Here is a 17,196-nt window from a genome sequence, read left to right on the forward strand (position 1 = left end):
AGCTCCTGTTATCAGGGTTTTTGCTACCCGCAGCCTAACACACCCTAGCAAATATGCTTTTCTCCTTCGCAAACGCAATCTATCAAGAGTGTAAATGGTTAACTCAGCCCAGGAAGATGCGTCCCACTGATGACTCAAGAAAAAAAGCCAGCTGTCTCTGTAGACTAACTGTCATATCCACCTCAGGTACGTCCAGAATCCAAGAGACAGAGGAGCTAGAGCTGGCATTTTTGCATCTCCTTACTTTGGGATCTTGGCCTCTGTTCCTGCAGGTCGTGGGCATTCAAGGTCTGTGTTACTTCACAGCCCCAGGCCTGTATCACTTCACAGCCCCAGGCCTGTATCAGAGGCCGATCTGATGCCAACCGTTCTCGTGTTTCACATCGCCTTCCCAGCAGCCCCACAGCCATCTGTGAGGGGAGCTTTACAGGCAGACTTAATCATTATTGATGCTTTACACATCTGTGGGAGACGGCCAAGCCCGTGCCCAGGCTGCCGTGGCCTCCTACAGACAAATCCCTGTTCCCCCAACCAGTCAGGTTTCCATCACTCTCCTGTCTGCCTCAGCAAACAGAACTCTGAGCCCTGCAGATGACATACCAGTGCTTACTTCGTTTTTAAAATTATTTTGTCTCATCGCACAGATACTAGTCTTAAATTCATAGAAAGTAAGAGTAGAAGTAGAAGGCATTTGAGAGGTCAGTGGGCCCAGGGAATTCATTATACAGATGGGAAGACTGAGGCCTGCAGAGGAGGTGGAGTTGGCCCATGCTCATGCTATGACTTAGGGACAAAGCCAGAACTAAAACCTAGGTCCCCGTGGATATTGAAAACTCTCTTAAACATAAACTGGACAAAAATACCTATATGTACATGCCAGTATTACAATAAAGTAGAAGGATGTTCCTTCTCGGTTTTGAAATGAGATCACAAAGAACTTGTGGTCAAGTGTACATAAGGCAGAAACCCTACTTAAAGTGGGTTGATTATTTAAAATGCTTATGGCCTCAGTAATCGAGAAGTCCAGAGACGTGCCCGACTTCATCCAGTAGGTTAAGAAATCTCTCCTCTGGACTCTCCATCTCCTAGCTCTGCCGTCCTCCATGCTGGCTGGTGGACAGGGTCTCCCCAGGAGGTGGCCGGACAGCCCTCAGCATCCCCAGGCTCACATCCAATCACCTTTACAACCCCAGAGGGAAGAAAGTGCCCCCCGCTCAAGACCCAGGGCCGACCTTCCTCTGAACAGCTAACTGCAGCCAGGGGACGCAGTGCTCAACCCATCCACCTGACCACCTGAACAGGAGTGGGCGGGGTCCTCCCAGAGTACCTAAGCTTTATAAGAAGTGGGGAAGGGGGTTTCCCAAAACACCAGATGCTCATGTCAGTAAGGAATGTGCACTGTAGTCCCTTTGTTGCCCCTACAGACCCTAAAAAATGACTTCCATGTATGAATGAATGAATGAATGAATGGTGTTTCATAAACACGGACTTCCTGAACCATTCATGCTGAGTACTTATACCATAAAGCCACAAGGACTTTCCAGTCTCTCTTCATACTTCCCCCAAGTCGCACCCCAAGTTCTCTGCAAGATGTTGGAGAAGCCAGTGAGTAGGAGAGGCAAGAAGGCACCTATTTCGATTGTTCCAGTGGATCAAGAAAGGCCCCCACCCAGTCAAAACCTTCTCGCCCAAGCACTCCCCACCATGACAGGATCCCTCACCTTAGCAGCACAAAGGACTATCGCAGACTGAAGAGCACGGGCTTCTGAATCCGACAGACCAGGGTTCACACCCCAGCCCAGCCACTTATTAGCTGAGGGTCCTCCTACACATTCCTTCCCCTCTCTGAGCTCAGTATTCTCATCGGTGAGGTGGGCATAACCACCAAACCTGCCCCCCGGGAGCAGTGGGAGGGTCAGGTGACAGGATGGGCAGTCTGTAGCACAGCGCTTGTGACACTTCCTGGATGACACTATTAGCTATGCTGGGTCCCAGAGGGCCACTCTTAATCCCTTCGACATCCAACATACTTATCACATAAGCACTTGCTTTGCAGGGAACAGAGCCCGCTGGGTACTGGGATACAGCTACACCTTAATAACAAGGGAGTGGAGAAGGTGTCCGGAGCACGAGAAAAACAAGCCCATGGGGCTACCACAGTCAACAGAAAACTTCTGCAAACATTTACTCGCTTAATCCCCCCAGTAATCCTGACGGAGATCCTGCTATTGCTCCCCTTATACAGATGAGGAAAATGGAGGCTCAGAAAGACCGTCACCTGCCCAATTTACACAACTAGTGAGTGACTCCAAGATCAGGGCTCTTTCCACCGTCTTTCATATATGGAACCAGAATCCAAACACCTGGTCCCACTCAGGGACCCACACTTCACACCTGGAGAGGAACCTTCCGAAATGCCCCAGAGGAGAGGTTCATGGAACAGGACAGAGATATTTATGTAGCCAGATGCTGAGCTGCCTCCTTACCGCCCTCTCCTTCCCCCATTAAGAGGGTCTGCCGCTTCCAGCTGTGACCTGGGACAAGTGACAAAGCCACTCTGAGCCTCCCCTCCCTCTCTGTAGGAACGTAGCATGAGTGCCTTCCTCATAGGCTGCTGTGAACTGCGGCAGGGATGGAGGTGACCCACCATCCTTCCCTCATCATTTCCGAGGGGAGCCCATTTCTGAGGCAGTGCAACTGTGATTCAACCCTCCCCTCCATCAGGGAGGTGGCATGGGATCCAAGTCTACCCAATCAGAGCGCCCCGTCCGCCCTCCCACAGCGACTGGGGCATGGATGGGCACATGACCTGAAGACGACCCATCCAATCCCTGCAGGACTTTCAAGAAAAGACCTCTCTTTCTGCACGAGTGGCTAAGCTTGGGCTGCTGGAGGCCGCCACCTCCCATCTGCAGCCGGGAGTGGGGTCAGATCCAATGAAACCAAGTAGACTGGGAGTGAGGGAGGGGAAGTTTTCCCAAAAGGAAATCGAGACGCTGTTTCCGGAAGAAGCGGGAACGTGGGCTAGGCTGTCCAAAACAACAGATGGTCAACACAGACATTACCACCAGGAGGTTCCGGGAACTGAGCGGCCCTGCTGCCAAGTATCAGACCATCGGGTTCCTGGTGATCCCACGTTACCCAGAACACTTACCAATCAATTCCCAGTCCAGAAGGAGGGTCCAGGTCAGAAAGTGATTCCAGGACCCCCAAATGAGGCACGGAGGAGTTGAATTCGCTCCTCAGCTTAAATGCGGGACTCAGATTATTTCAGTTTTATCTGCAACTCACCGCTCTCTTGCTGACATTATTTTGTCAGGATGCTTCTCTAGTGCCAGGCTCTGCTTTCGCCCAGCGGCCTCCCTGGGGCTTCGTTGTAAACAGAAGATTTGATGTAGATGAGCCAGGAGCGGCAGAACTGCAGCGGTGAGATAATGGATGCAGCTGTGCAGTGAAAGCGGGATGAAGTTTGAGTCTCTTTCTCTGCTGGTGCACCCCCATCACCTGCTCCCCTCCACCAGCACTTGTTGAAAATGATCTAATACTATCTAGGTGTCATCCATCAGCCCTACCACCTGCCAAACCAACTCAGCACCTGGTCCTGCCCATTCTCCCGCCTAAATCTTCTTCAGACTCCACTCTTTCTTGCCCATCCTTTTCCCTGTATCACCTCTGACTGTAGCATCCCTCTCACGGATCTCCATACCTCCACCCTTGCCATCCAGAAGCCACTGTTATCTCTTCAAGAAGCAAATATGGCCCTAGTATCGACTCCCCTCACTCATTAACATCCTTCTATAGCTCCCTATTGCCCTCAGAATAAAGTCCAGGCTCCTTGGCATGGCTTGGAGAAACCTGCATGCCCTGGCCACTATCTAACACTCCTTTCTACCTTTCTGTCACTATCTCACAATGAACTTTAGGTTCCTCAGGTGCACTAAGTTCTCTCACCTCTCTGGGGCCTTTGCATATGCTGTTCCCTGTGCCTGCAACACTATTCTCCCTTTCTTCACCTACTTAAATCCTAGCCATCCTGCAGTTCTCAGCAGAGAACCCATTGTCTGTAGAGATGTTAGTTTCCCCTCCTGCAGGCTCCCATAGCACCCTGCTCTTTGCCAATCATGAGTAAATTTTAATTCTTTATTTGCCATAAAAACATATATACACACACAGAATAAGCACTTTATGGGAAGGGACCTTGGCTAACTTGTTCACTGTTTCCTCAGCACAGTGCTTGGTACGTAAAAGGCATCCAGTGAATGATTTGTTAAATGAAATGAATTTCCCAAATACATATCATCCCTAGTTGACACTTTTTAGTTTTTTATTGAGGTATAATGCACATATAGAGAAGTGTGCACGTGATCAGTGTACAGATTGGGGTGATTACAAAACAAAGCTGCTGCAAACTTTAGTGCACAGCTTCTTCTGTGAATATGTGCTTTAATTTCACTTGGGTAAACGCCTAAAATTGAGATGGTTGGGATAAGTGCATATTCAGCTTTACAAAGAGACTGCCAAACTGTTTCCAAAAGTAGCTTTACCATCTCACATTCTCACTACCAAAGTCTGAGAGTTGCAGTTGCTCTACCTCTTTGCCAACACGTGGTATGGTCAGTTTCTTTTATTTTAGCCATTAGCATAAGTGTTTAGTGGTATTTCATTGTGATTTTATTTGCATTTCCCTAATGCATAATGAGTTGGAACATCTTTTCATGTGCTTATTTCCATTGGTATATCTTCTTGGTAAGGTATATTTTCAAATCTTTTGAGTTTCAGAGTTCTTCATATATTGTGTATACAAGCCCTTTATCAGATAAGTAATTTACTAATTTTTTCTCCCATTCTACGATTTGTCTTTTCCTTCTCTTAATAGTATCTTTCAAAGCACAGAGTTCCTAATTTTGGTGAATTCCAATTTATCAGTTTGTTCTGCAGTGTGAAAACTTTCTCTGGGCAATAAGCCAAGACAATCATAGAACTCATATTGATTCCTTTCTCTGAGAGATAAATGTTACCACTGTTATATATGATCATATGATAGATGGGGGTTTTTTTCCCCTAATTTTTGAGTAATATAAAGAAGGGTAAATCCAGCCCTTGTTACTTCATCTTGGTTTGAGTAAAAATCTCCACAAGTTTTGATACTTAATCTTTTCATTATCATTCAGTTGAAAATATTTTCTAATCTCCACTGTAATTTCTTCTTTGACATATCAGTTATTTAAAAGTAGGTTGCTTACTTTCCAAACATATGGGAATTTTCTAGTTATCTTTGGATTAATTTCTAGCTTAATTCTACTATAGTCAGAAAGTATATTCTGTGTCATTTCAATCCTTTGAAATTTGTTGAGATTTGCCTTATGGCCTAATATGTGGTCTATTTTGTTAAATGTTCCATGAGCTCTTGGCAATAATGTGCACTCTGTAGTTCTTGGGTGCAATGTTCTATATACGGCAATTAGGCCAACTTATTAATAATGTTGATTGACTATTCTAAATCCTTAGCTGTTTTTATCTATCAGTTACTGATAGAAGCATATTAAAATCACTTAATATGATTGGGATTTATCTATTTCTCCTTTTAGTTTTGTTGATTTGGGGGCTATGTTATCAGATACAAACAAATTTAGAATTGCCATATCTTCCTTATGGAGTGTGTTTTTTGTCCTTATGGAAGGTCCTTCTTTACCTCTAGTAATATTTTTACCTTAAAGTATATTGTCAGATAACACTAATATCTGAATTTTCTGTGGTTCTATTTCTGTTGCCTGTATCTTCTCTTGGTTTTTGTTCTAATCTCGGTTTGTTTGTTTTTGTATTTCTGCTTAATTTTTTTAGTGTATGCCAGACATTGTAGGTGGAAAATGTAGAGAATTTTAACCTCTGCATATTTTCTTAGACTGGATTCTCCAGAAAGTAGAAGCTGAGACCTTGACCTGCATACAGATAGTTCATTCTGGGTGGTAATCCAAGAGCACAGGAGTGGGGTTCTGTGTAGAATATAATGGGGAAAGAGAAAAAGCCAATTGCTGGGTACATCCTTGAGTTGGTCATTACCTTGGGCTACTGGTGATTGATCCTGCCAAGACCTCCTTAAAAATGTAAACGTATCTCAAATTTTTCTTCCTGAAGAATGGAAGGGAGAAGCACTTATTCCCCAACTCACATCTCCCGTTGATCAAGAGTTGCTCCGTGAGTGGATAACTCCCTTTTACTTCCAGGATCTATGTGCATGAATGAAAGGCAGGTTCCCATGGGCAGAGGCACCAGAGAACCCCTGGCCTGGGAAGTTAGAGATATGCAGAGGCTGAGGTAGTGTTGTTGAGTGACATCTGTACAAAGCTAGCTCTGGCAACTGTGGCTGGAATGAAATCCAGGATGTGAGGGAGAGCAAATAAATATTCCACTCTCTTTCCAAAGATTTACCTTTGCTTCTGGCAGACAACTTGGTTAGGAAGAGATCAACTTAATCAGGGATTCAGATGACTCATTGCTAGGCTTCAGTCTTTCTGAGAGAGGATCTGTTTCTAGTTCATCTTTACTCCTAGGGAGCAGCTCTCCAGGGCTCCAGCTCAAATCCCAGGCTGTTTACCAGGGCCCTTCTTCCTTGGCAGGCTCTGAATGCCAACGTTTGTTGCCCTAGCTCTATAAATCTGCCAAGGATACTGCTCAGCCCATCAGCCTCAGCCTCTTCTTCCAAATCAGCAAATGCCTCAAAGGGAAAACTGTTTGAAATATCAGATTCAACCCTGGGAGCTTCTCTTCTTTTCTGGGATCTTGGCCCTTCAAATCCTGGCTGCCTTAGCAGCTTTCTAAAGCCTTCAAAGGGATTTTTTTCGGTTTGGGTTTTCCATTCATCCTCAGCAGGAAGACTGGTCCAAGACAAGCTAGACAGCCATTGCCAGAAGCAGGACACCCTCAGTTGCCCATGAAAATGTTACGGGAGGTGAACATGGCACCTCGATGTGTTTAAAAACAGCCATAAAGAATACAATCATCTCGAAAGTCAAGTTTGAGCTCTATATCCATTAAAGAATGGTTTCCTCCTTTGTCATCTCTGCTTTGCAGGATCCCCCCAGGGCTGGCACAATGCCTGGCATTTAGCACATACTCGATATGTGTTAACTGAATAAACAACCTGCAAACAGAGTTGCCTTCTGTGTCTGTAGAGGATGCCTGTGAGGGTTGGGAAGAGCATCCCCCACCTCAAAGTCTGTCACTTTGGGGCTGCTGAGAAGCTGAGGTGGGGTTTCACAGACTTTATCAGTCATAAGACCCTCTTGCGAAGACTATGAAATCAGCTCATTTCTGGATCCCACTCTGCAGATTCTCAGCCCTACAGCCAGTGCCCATGGAGAAAATCTACCCACTGTGACAATGGCCCCAGCACTACTATTTGCCCAGGGCCTGAAATTCCTGATTCAAGGAGGACTCAGGCTAGGGACTCCCTTGTAGAGGATCTCCTGGCTAGAAAGAGCTGGGGCTGAAGGTACAGTATCTGCTGGGATGGCATCCTCCAAAATATATGACCCCCAGTGACTTTGGATGGTGGGGGAACCACTTTTAAGAGCACTGAATCAGAGAGTGGGTGGCTCCTTTTCTATTCTCCTTTAGGATAAAGGCTCAGGATGGTGCCAGGATGTCTTTAACAGTCCTCTAACAGCTGTCATTTTCCCTTTCAACAAAAAAGGGGCAGGTCTCAGGTTAAGAGCCTTCTTAGGCAACAGTATCTAGATGGTATATAACATTATTTCCATTGTAGTTGTTTCCTGGTAAATCCTATTTTTAGAACATGATCTTGACTTTCTATTTACATAAGTTTCCTTTTAAGTAAACTCATGTGACGTTACATAAACAAAACATATTAAGTTAGTAGTAGCCTGCATCATATGTAAATATGGCAAAACTGATGAAGGTTGTGTGCAAATAAGTGAAATTTGAGGAACAGTGCACTTAAGGAGTTCACCTTCATTGGGAATGGACAGGTAATAGTGAGAATAAAAGATGTGACATAGGGAATCCAGAGCGCAAGAGACCCAAAGCAAAGGGCCCAGCCCTCTAGGGCTTATCACCTAACCAGGGAGGAGCCGGGTGAGTGGGACCATACGGTCAAGCTGCTTGAAGCGTCTCCCCTGGGATGTGTTCCATTGGGTTACGATGACCCATTTACCAGTGATCCTATTTCCAATATAAACACTCACTGAGGAACCTCACTAGCACCCCTGCCCCCTGAGACTGAACAGGGACATGCGTGAGCATCGGAATGAGGAGGTGGGGGAGGTGAGAACTTTCATGTGGGCGCCTGGGACTTGAGAGACATGGAAAGAATTCTGGAGAAGGATTGAGGTCCCTTTTTCATAAGCATTCACAAAACATTGTCAGTGGGCCCTTGAACCTTCACAAAGGTGGACCTAATACTCACCAACAATGGGGCAAATCCTCCCACTTCCAGAAGCTTCTGAGTTCCTGAAATGAAGGCCACTGATTGGATCGGTACAAATTCGCTGCAAAGAAAATGTAACGTCCACTCCATTCCTGGGTATGTATCTGGAAAAAAATGAAAACACTAATTCAAAAAGGTACATGCACCCTGATGTTCACAGCAGCACTATTTACCGTAGCCAAGACATGGAAGCAACCTAAGTGCCCACCAACAGACAACTGGATAAAGAAGATATAGTATACGTAGACAATAGAATATTACTCAGCCATAAAAAAAGAATGAAATTCTGCCATTTGCAGCAATATGGATGGACCTAGACAATAGTATGCTTAGTGAAATAAGTCAGACAAATACTGTATGTCACTTATATGTGGAAACTAAAAAATAATTCAAAGGAATGTATATGCAAAACAGAAATAGACTCCAGACATAAAAAACAAACTTGTGGTTACCCAGGGGAAGGGGGAAGGACAAATTAGGGGTCTGGGATTAACAAACTACTATACAAAAAATAGATAAGCAACAAGGACCTACTATATAGCACAGGGAATTATACACATCATATTGTAATAACCAATAATGGAGAATAACCTGCAAATACTGAGTTACTATGCTGTACACCTGAAACTAATATTATAAATCAACTATACTTCAATTAAAAAAAAAAAAAGTCTGCAGACACTGTAGCCATGAGGGGGCAGAGAAAGCCGATGGTCCTGCCCATCCCACTGACCTAAGATGAACAACTTTTATTTCCCCCAAACCACAGTGACAGTGACAGAATCATCCACAGTACCCACACTCACATTTACTTTCGCATCATGCAGCTTTCACAATGAGTGATTGGGAAAGATATTTATCACAGAAAACTTTTTGTGGATGTAGCCACCAAACTGATGGAACATTTTTCTTCTTTAATTTCCGTCTTGTGCTTCCTGCAGAAACAAATAAGAATGAGTTAAGGAGCCTCTCCTGGAAGGCAGAAAATAAATATGCATGTTTCAGAACCAGGAAACATCCCTCTGTAAGGGATGTAAGGAAAAGAGAGGAGGAAGATGTGAAATGGCATCCCAAGGGCCCCATGTGGTTGGCAAATGTGTTTTGTTTGGAACAAGGAGTGTGGTTGGATTTTTTTTTTTTAATGTTTAAAATATGTAAAAATTCAGAGATTTAAAATAAAAGTCCAGCTGTCTGGCTTCTCTGGAAAAATCAGCTCTGACTGCACTGGTAGGAAAGATGGCAACTACCAGGCAGAGTGAGATAACCGAGGTACATGATCTCCACTCTGCCTCCGCCACTCCCAGCCCCCTTCACTCATTAGTGTTCCCTCTGGAGTGATCAGCTGCCCGCAGTTTGCCCCAGATGGTTCTGGTCTGAAAATTGAAAGTCCCGTGTCCTAGGAACCCAGCTAGTTCTGAACAAACCAAGATGGTCGTCCATCTTGCATATCTGCCTGGTCCCAAGAAACATAGCAGATAATACTCACATAATTCGTGTTACATGCTAAGCATAGTTCTAAGCATCTTAACCAGATTAACTCACTTAATCCTCAACCCTATGAGGCAGGTACTAAAACCATCACCATTTTACAGACGAGAAACTGAGGCACATTCAGCTGAGGTCATACCCAGCCCGGAGGACTCTGCTATGAGCTGGGACTTTGGTCTCGTTCCTGGTATTGGGTCTCTAATCCAGGTGAGCCAAGGCCCCTCATTTTAGGCTGATGTGAGAGGAGGGCACATGACCTGCTTCTTACCCACTTAGCCCCGTGGCTCTTTGTGGCAGATGTACTCCTTGCCTACCCAACAGCTACTCCCTGCCCTTCTTGCTCATATTACACAACCTCAATTTTGTGAAGGCTGAACATGCTCGGGGAAAGTAATGCCCTTCCCTAGCCTGAGAGGATGAACCTAGATGGCCCTCAGTATGGTAATTTCACTCCCTTTTCTTGGTTTGATTGGTTTATGGCAACGTATGCAGCCCAGTTCTAAAGAATGAGGCTCAAAGAGAGATATGGTGAGGGTTTTTTTCCTTGGAAGGTTTTTGTTCCCTGATGAAGTGGTTACATGAAGAAGGGCTCCTCTTACTTACTGCTTTAATGAGATTGTGTGAAGATGAAGTACTTGGAGCTGTGGCAGCTATTCTGTGACCAAGGGACAAGCCTAAGGATGGAAAGTCAACAGATTCAGGATGGTGGAACAGAATAGTCCAGCCACCAAACCACTCATGGAGTGACCCACCTCCAGATTACTTTACGTATTGACACTGTTTCTTGCAACTGCTACTTGCAACTGAACGTATCCTAACTAATACACCATGGAACCCTCAAGAATACCTCTACTTTTCCCATGAAGTCTAGAGCAGCTTGCTCCCTATTTTCCTTCTCTCTATGCCCCACCATGACCTTGTAGGGACTTCCAAGGTTTAGGGGCACATCCTAAGCATGATGTACCCCAGACCAGTCTCACTATGCCAGCCACATTAAAGAAGAGAGAGAGAGAGAGAGAGAGAGAAATTGGTTGATAAGCCAAAAGGTCACCATGTAGAAGAGAACCTATTCAAGAGAAGGGACATGTTTCTCCCCAATTCACTCAATAAGTAACATGCTGAGTTTCTACCAAAGGCCAAGAACTGTCCCATTTGTGGTCCCTTTCTGTCCCTTCAAAGCACCTCCCCCAATCACAGTGTCCTCAGTTCCTGGCTTTGACATTCACTGGTTCTGTGACTTGAACAAGATGCTTCACCTTTCTGTGCCTCAGTTTCCCCATCTTTAAAATGGGGATAATCATAATAATTCCAACCTCCTAAGGTCACTGGGATGATTTAATAAAATAATGATTGTAATGTTTTCAACAAAGCGCCTGGCACATAGAAATGTTCTATAAATGTCTGCGATTATCTCTGTTATGGGGTGGGAAATGGAGTGAGAAGAACTTGGTGTTTCCATTTTGTAAGTAAGGAACCTAAAACTTTGAGATTTTCTCAAGGCACCCAAATAACAAGTAAATAACTAAATTTTAATTTAAACCCAGATCTGTCCAAATCTATAACCTGATCTAGAGAGTAGAATATTATTTTGCGGTATATAATAAAGACAAGGAAAAACTGAGAATTTTTATCCATATTTGGGATCCTAATGATAAAGAAAAGCAAACCTGCCTTCCGTATGGAAGGCTAAATGTTTTTTTACCAAGACCTTTGATTAAAGACAGTTATCTTTGGTGGTAGAATAGCTGATCTCAGCGTATCAAGAAAGTTATCCCCAAATGACAAACGGAAGTAAATATCCACTCAGCTACTGCCAGATGGTCTCTGAAGCCATAGAACCACAGGACTTGATTACAACAACAAGAATAGGATCCTGGGCCCAGGCTGGAGGAGAACAAAATCCACTTTCAAATGCTTCTCCAATGACTTCAATTAACTGTGGGCTAAACCAGACAGTTAGTTGTATAAGCATAGATCTCTTTGTGGCTTTAATTAAATTTCCTCAAGTACAAATTCTGCTTGGAGACTTTCGGAAGGAAAACACAGTACTCAGGAAATGCAATTGGATCTGATGTGTGTGTGCTGTGTAATTAGAGGTCAGGTGGGCCCTACCTTCCTGGAAGCATGTTTAAAAGCTCTTCTGTTTGATGGTAATTATTTATAATTATTATTAGCAACATTCTCATAATACCCACATTCCTACGCACCTGATTCCCATCCATCCTATAAGGGTCAGCAAACTACAGCCTCCCAAGCCCAATGCAGGCGATGCTTGTTTTCGTAAACATAGCTTTGGAACACAGCCCCGCTTTTTGGTTTACACATTACCTATGACTGCTTTCAGGCACCAACAGCAGAGTTGAGACCTTATGTGGCCAGCAAAGCCGAAAATGCTTGGCCTTATACAGATACCATTTGCTGAGCCTCACAGAGACCCTAGGAGCAAGACCCACTGAAGGAGATTGTTGGCCACGCCCGGGAGTTTGGACTTGACCCAGAAGGCGACAGGGAGCCACTGAGAGGTTTGGAGGAGGTGGCAGAGTGGCCACTGCAGCAGATGCAATCGGTGCCCCACCCCCTTCCCTGGCCACTCATGCTACCTGGATAAGGCTACTTAGTGCAAACACCTGCGAGTCTCGAGCGCTGTTTCTGGCGTGGCCAGCGAGCAGGACCAGCCCCAAGGGCCCAGGGGCAATGCCCCTGCCCCACTAGGCTGCAGCCCTCAGCCAGCGGCAGACAGAGATGGTGGATAGATGCCCCGGCTCCCCGTCCCACACGACTCCCAGCTGGACTGAGCTCCGGGCGCCCCCGTGGTAACTGCCCTGACAACATACCCTCTCGCGTCCTCTTTCCCTTCCCCACAGCCTTGCACTCAAACCCTTGTCACAAGGTCTGCTTCTGGGGGAAACCAGACAGCTGGATCCCCATTTAAGAAAGATCACTCGGGCGGCACCTTGGGAAGTGGATGGGATGGAGCCTGGGAAGCTGGTCACTGTAGAGACGACTGGCACCATCTTGGGCCCAGCGCCCGGGCTGCCCGGGCCTCCTCCTCACTCATCTCACCACCTCCCCAACGTGAAATCAAGCACCAAAGCCAGACCAGACCAGTCTCTCTTCTGAGTAGTTCAGGAATCTGTCCACTCCTGCCCACCTGCACAGCAGCACCGGGGACCCTGTCACCATTCTCTCCCCCCCAAATGATGACACCACCTCCTCCCGGGTCTCCTCACCTCTGCCCTTGTTTACTACACAGCAGGCAGACAGGTCCTGCTCCTTCCCTGCTCAGACCCTCCCATGGCTCCCACTTTGCTCAGAATAAAGTGCCACAACCTGTGCCCCCAACACTGCTCGACTCCAGCCCCCCTCACTCACTCCTTGCTGTTCCCCAAACACACCGGGCTGGCTGGCCCCTCGGGGCCTGTGCACCGTTTCCTCTCCCTGGATCCCTCTTCCTCCAGAGCTGCATCACTTGCCCCGCAACCCCTTCAGTTCCGCTCGAAGACCACTTTCTCACATAGACCGTTCCCAAGCACCCTATTTTAACGGCGTGGCCCCCTCCTAACACTCTCAACCCTCCTTCTCTGCTCAGCTTGTCCCCATCGCACTGGCCAGCATCCGACATCACTACGGCTCTGACCTGCTGGCTTTGCTGAGGGTTTATCCTCTCCGGCACTAGAATATGAGCTTCAGGACGGCAAGAAATTGAGTCTGTTTTGTTCACCACTGTATCCACGGAGCCCAGCAGAGTCACTGTGTTCGGAGAATCCTCAATAAACATTTGTGCGAAAGAAAGAAGGGGGGTGGGAGGGAGGACTCTTCCGTCTATTCCTTAAGCAGCTGCATCCACTTCCCCCCCAACTCTTCCAGGCCCAGACCCGCCCAGCGTCTCCCAGACAGGCAGGAAGCAGAAAGGAGTCAGAAAGCAAGCAGCCCCAGCCCTGGGTCTCGGCTCTTAACAGCGTTTCAAGGTGGGACAGAGTGGAGCGAGCACGGCTAGACTTGTGTTCAAATTCCAGCTTCTCCACTGACCTGCTGAGTGACCCCAGCCAAGTTGCTAAACCTCTCTGGGGCTGAAGAGGTGGGCAGGCCAACTTTTCAGGGCCCTGGGGGCCCTGTGAGGAGAACCAAGTAACACAGAGGCCAAGTTTAATGTGTCCTGGTTTGAAAGACAATGAGGAGAAAGCTCATCAAAAAAGATTGGGTCTACTCACCCAAAGAACATCTTAAAAAAAAAAAAAACAATGGTGTCCCCTTACCTCTGAAGTCTTCTTCCAGAGCCGCCAGATCTGAGCACAGAAGTCTGTGGTTTCAGCTTAGCTTCCGGGTTTAAATCAGTTTAGTTCCACCTGCATCAATTTACTAGCAAATGAGGGTCGTTTTTATCATGCTTGGGGTCGAGCAAATTATCGTTTTCTTTGGGCAAGTCCACCAAAATGACCAACAGGAAGTTGTACAAATTCAGGGGAGAGAGACCCATTTTGTTCGAATGACAGCAAACCACATTTGAGCCAGAGCAAATTTAATTCTCTGCTCCAGCTCAATATTTGCAGTGAAGATTTTGAGAAACCAAATTGGATTTTCAGGAATGGGGATGCTTTTTAACGCATGCCACTGCAGCTGGGCAGATTCAACTTGTTCCATTAAAGGTGCAATTCCCTGGCCACGCTGAAGAGCTCACAGTTTATATGAACCTAAGCAAGGAAAGAGACCTTCAGCCCTAAACAGAGGGGGAGGATTTTAGCCAAGGTCGTGAAGCACTTTATTTCCAGGGACTCACGGCGTTGGGAGAAATAATGGCCCAGCTCTCAGGAATACAGACTTTTTGAGCTGGAAGAGATTTTGGACATCACCTAGAGCACCTAGGGTTCTCTAAAACGCGAGCCAGGGGTGTTTTTAAGAGAGCCCAGCAATCAGTTACACTGAATCCACCTGTGAAGAAAGGTATTCCTTTCAATCAATCCTTTTCGTGGTATCTAAGAGAGTCTTCGTTATTTAAGGATTCCTCTTGAACCCATAGACCTTAGGCTCCATGGCAATAGTTTCCCATGGCTGAATTTAAAAACAAAACATTGTATCCCTTTCTTTGTAGACCAAGAAGTCAGCAAACACTCTCTGTAAAGGGCCAGAGAGTAATCACTTAGACTTTGATGTCTCCCTTGCAACTAAACTCTGCTGTTCTAGAGCAAAGGCAGCCATAGATGGTAAATAGACGAATGAGCAGGGTAGGTCCCAATAAATCTTCATTATAGACATGGAAATTTGAAATAGTCTGCTTCTTTTGATTTTTTTTCCTCCAACCATTTCAAAATTTAAAAATGAAAATTACTCTTAGCTTGGAGACAGTACAAAATCAGGCAGCAGGCCAGATTGGCTATAGCTTGCCAACCTCTGCTATAGAATCTGCTAGTGGTCAGAGCAAAAGCACTTACTTTGGGGTCACCTGTGTGGTCCTGGAGTCAGACCCCTGCCTTGGAACCCCAGCAACTCAATGTCTGTGACTCTAGAGAGTTGCTTTGCTTCTTCAAGTCTCAGTTTTCCCCTCTTTAAAATGGGAATAATAATAGTACCTACATCATTAGGTTGATGTAAGAATTGAGTTAATCCATGTAAGGTGCTTATAATGTTATATGGCATGCAGTGTCAGACATTAGCTCTGCTGTATTTATTTTTATAGTTTCCTTCTATGTAGGGTAAGGGATACTTATTTTCCAGATATGGTAATGATACAGCTTCCCTTTTCCATAAATCGATTTAAAGTCAAGTTAAAGGAAAATATCATTTGAATGCATATAGTCTTATGCAAACATGGCAAAAATCATCAGTGGGGCACTTGAATGACTAAAGTTTGGGAAACTCTCAGCTGGTCCCTTATCTTCATTATACAAAGTTGAGAAAGAGATCGTAATATCAGATAGAGTCTTCAAATTAAAAGAGAATGGGAGGGCTTCCCTGGTGGCGCAGTGGTTGAGAATCTGCCTGCTAATGCAGGGGACACGGGTTCGAGCCCTGGTCTGGGAAGATCCCACATGGCACGGAGCAACTGGGCCCGTGAGCCACAACTACTGAGCCTGCGCGTCTGGAGCCTGTGCTCCGCAACAAGAGAGGCCGCGATGATGAGAGGCCCGCGCACCGCGATGAAGAGTGGCCCCCACTTGCCGCAACTAGAGAAAGCCCTCGCACAGAAACGAAGACTCAACACAGTCATAAATAAATAAATAAATAAATAAAAGAACGTGAATTTCTTAAAAAAAAAAAAGAGAGAGAGAATGGGAGTGCATTTCACTGTCTGTGAATTTTAACTATTACAGTCACATTTGTCTTACTACCCCTGCTACACTGTGAGTTCTTTGAGGGTAGGGACACATTATCCCTGAACCCCTAATCCTCACAGGTGGGCCCCAGCCCATAGACAGTGACCACCAATATTTGTGCTTTTTTTAAATCGAGGTAAGTTAGATTCTTCCATCTCAACCTTTAAGTTCCTTCCAGCCTCCCAAAAAGACAGGAGTCCAGCTGGATGGCTGGATCTCATTATTTATTTATTCATCCATTTAGCAAACATACAGAAGCCCCAACCAAGAACAAGCCCTGTACAGAGAACCCCAAAATAAGTAATACATGACCACTTTTCTTGAGTGGTCCCAGTCTACAATGGTTGGTAGTGAACTTTTTGGATCATATATGCCTAAGTTAAAAAATTGCTGAACAGCCACATTTAATATATATTAATAATTAGTATGTGTTAATTATTATTATATTAAATATAATATGATTACAAAATATATACTATATTGTAAGACATTAAATAATCATACACTTATGAAATATCATTGTTATAACTGGTAAATTATTAAGTATGTTTATTATTGTTTGTTATATAAACAGTTAATAATACGTTTAATTATCTATAAATTGCATATGGATGTCACTTTTCAATTACATTTTTCACATCATAATGCATGCAAAAAACTATGACATCAAGGTTCTAAGGTTTTCTCCCCACACCTTCCATGAGCCCCGTTTTGGAGGGAGCCTGGGTCCAGTGGAGGACAAGGTCACACGTGCAATGGTTATGATACAGGGATGAGCCCCCAGGGAAGGTGTGACTGTGTTTGCTGGTGGGGGAAGGCGGCCCAGGGGAGTTGGGGATGTTCTTGAGAGAGAGGTGAGGCTGCAGCTGAGCCCAAAGTGGACGGACGAGGAGGCAGAAAGTCCAAAAGGACGAAGGAACGGTCCTTCAGAAGCAGGATGCCTGTGGGGTC

At 45.4% G+C, this 17,196-nt stretch overlaps 1 long non-coding RNA gene across 1 annotated transcript in view; it reads right to left on the bottom strand.

The window, feature by feature from the left end:
* Positions 1 to 340: 340 nt before the first annotated feature.
* LOC309645935 overlaps positions 341 to 17,196 on the bottom strand; it is a 108,158-nt gene continuing 91,302 nt past the window's right edge. Inside the window, exons 3-4 of the long non-coding RNA XR_014255138.1 lie at positions 8,426 to 9,381; positions 341 to 3,444 (exon numbers count right to left, since the gene is read on the bottom strand). This is a non-coding gene — a long non-coding RNA (uncharacterized lncRNA). The remainder of the gene's footprint in view (positions 3,445 to 8,425; positions 9,382 to 17,196) is intronic.

Source organism: Balaenoptera physalus (assembly GCF_965194825.1).
Source record: "Balaenoptera physalus genome assembly, chromosome: 16".
In the NCBI taxonomy this organism is placed as follows: Eukaryota; Metazoa; Chordata; class Mammalia; order Artiodactyla; family Balaenopteridae; genus Balaenoptera; species Balaenoptera physalus.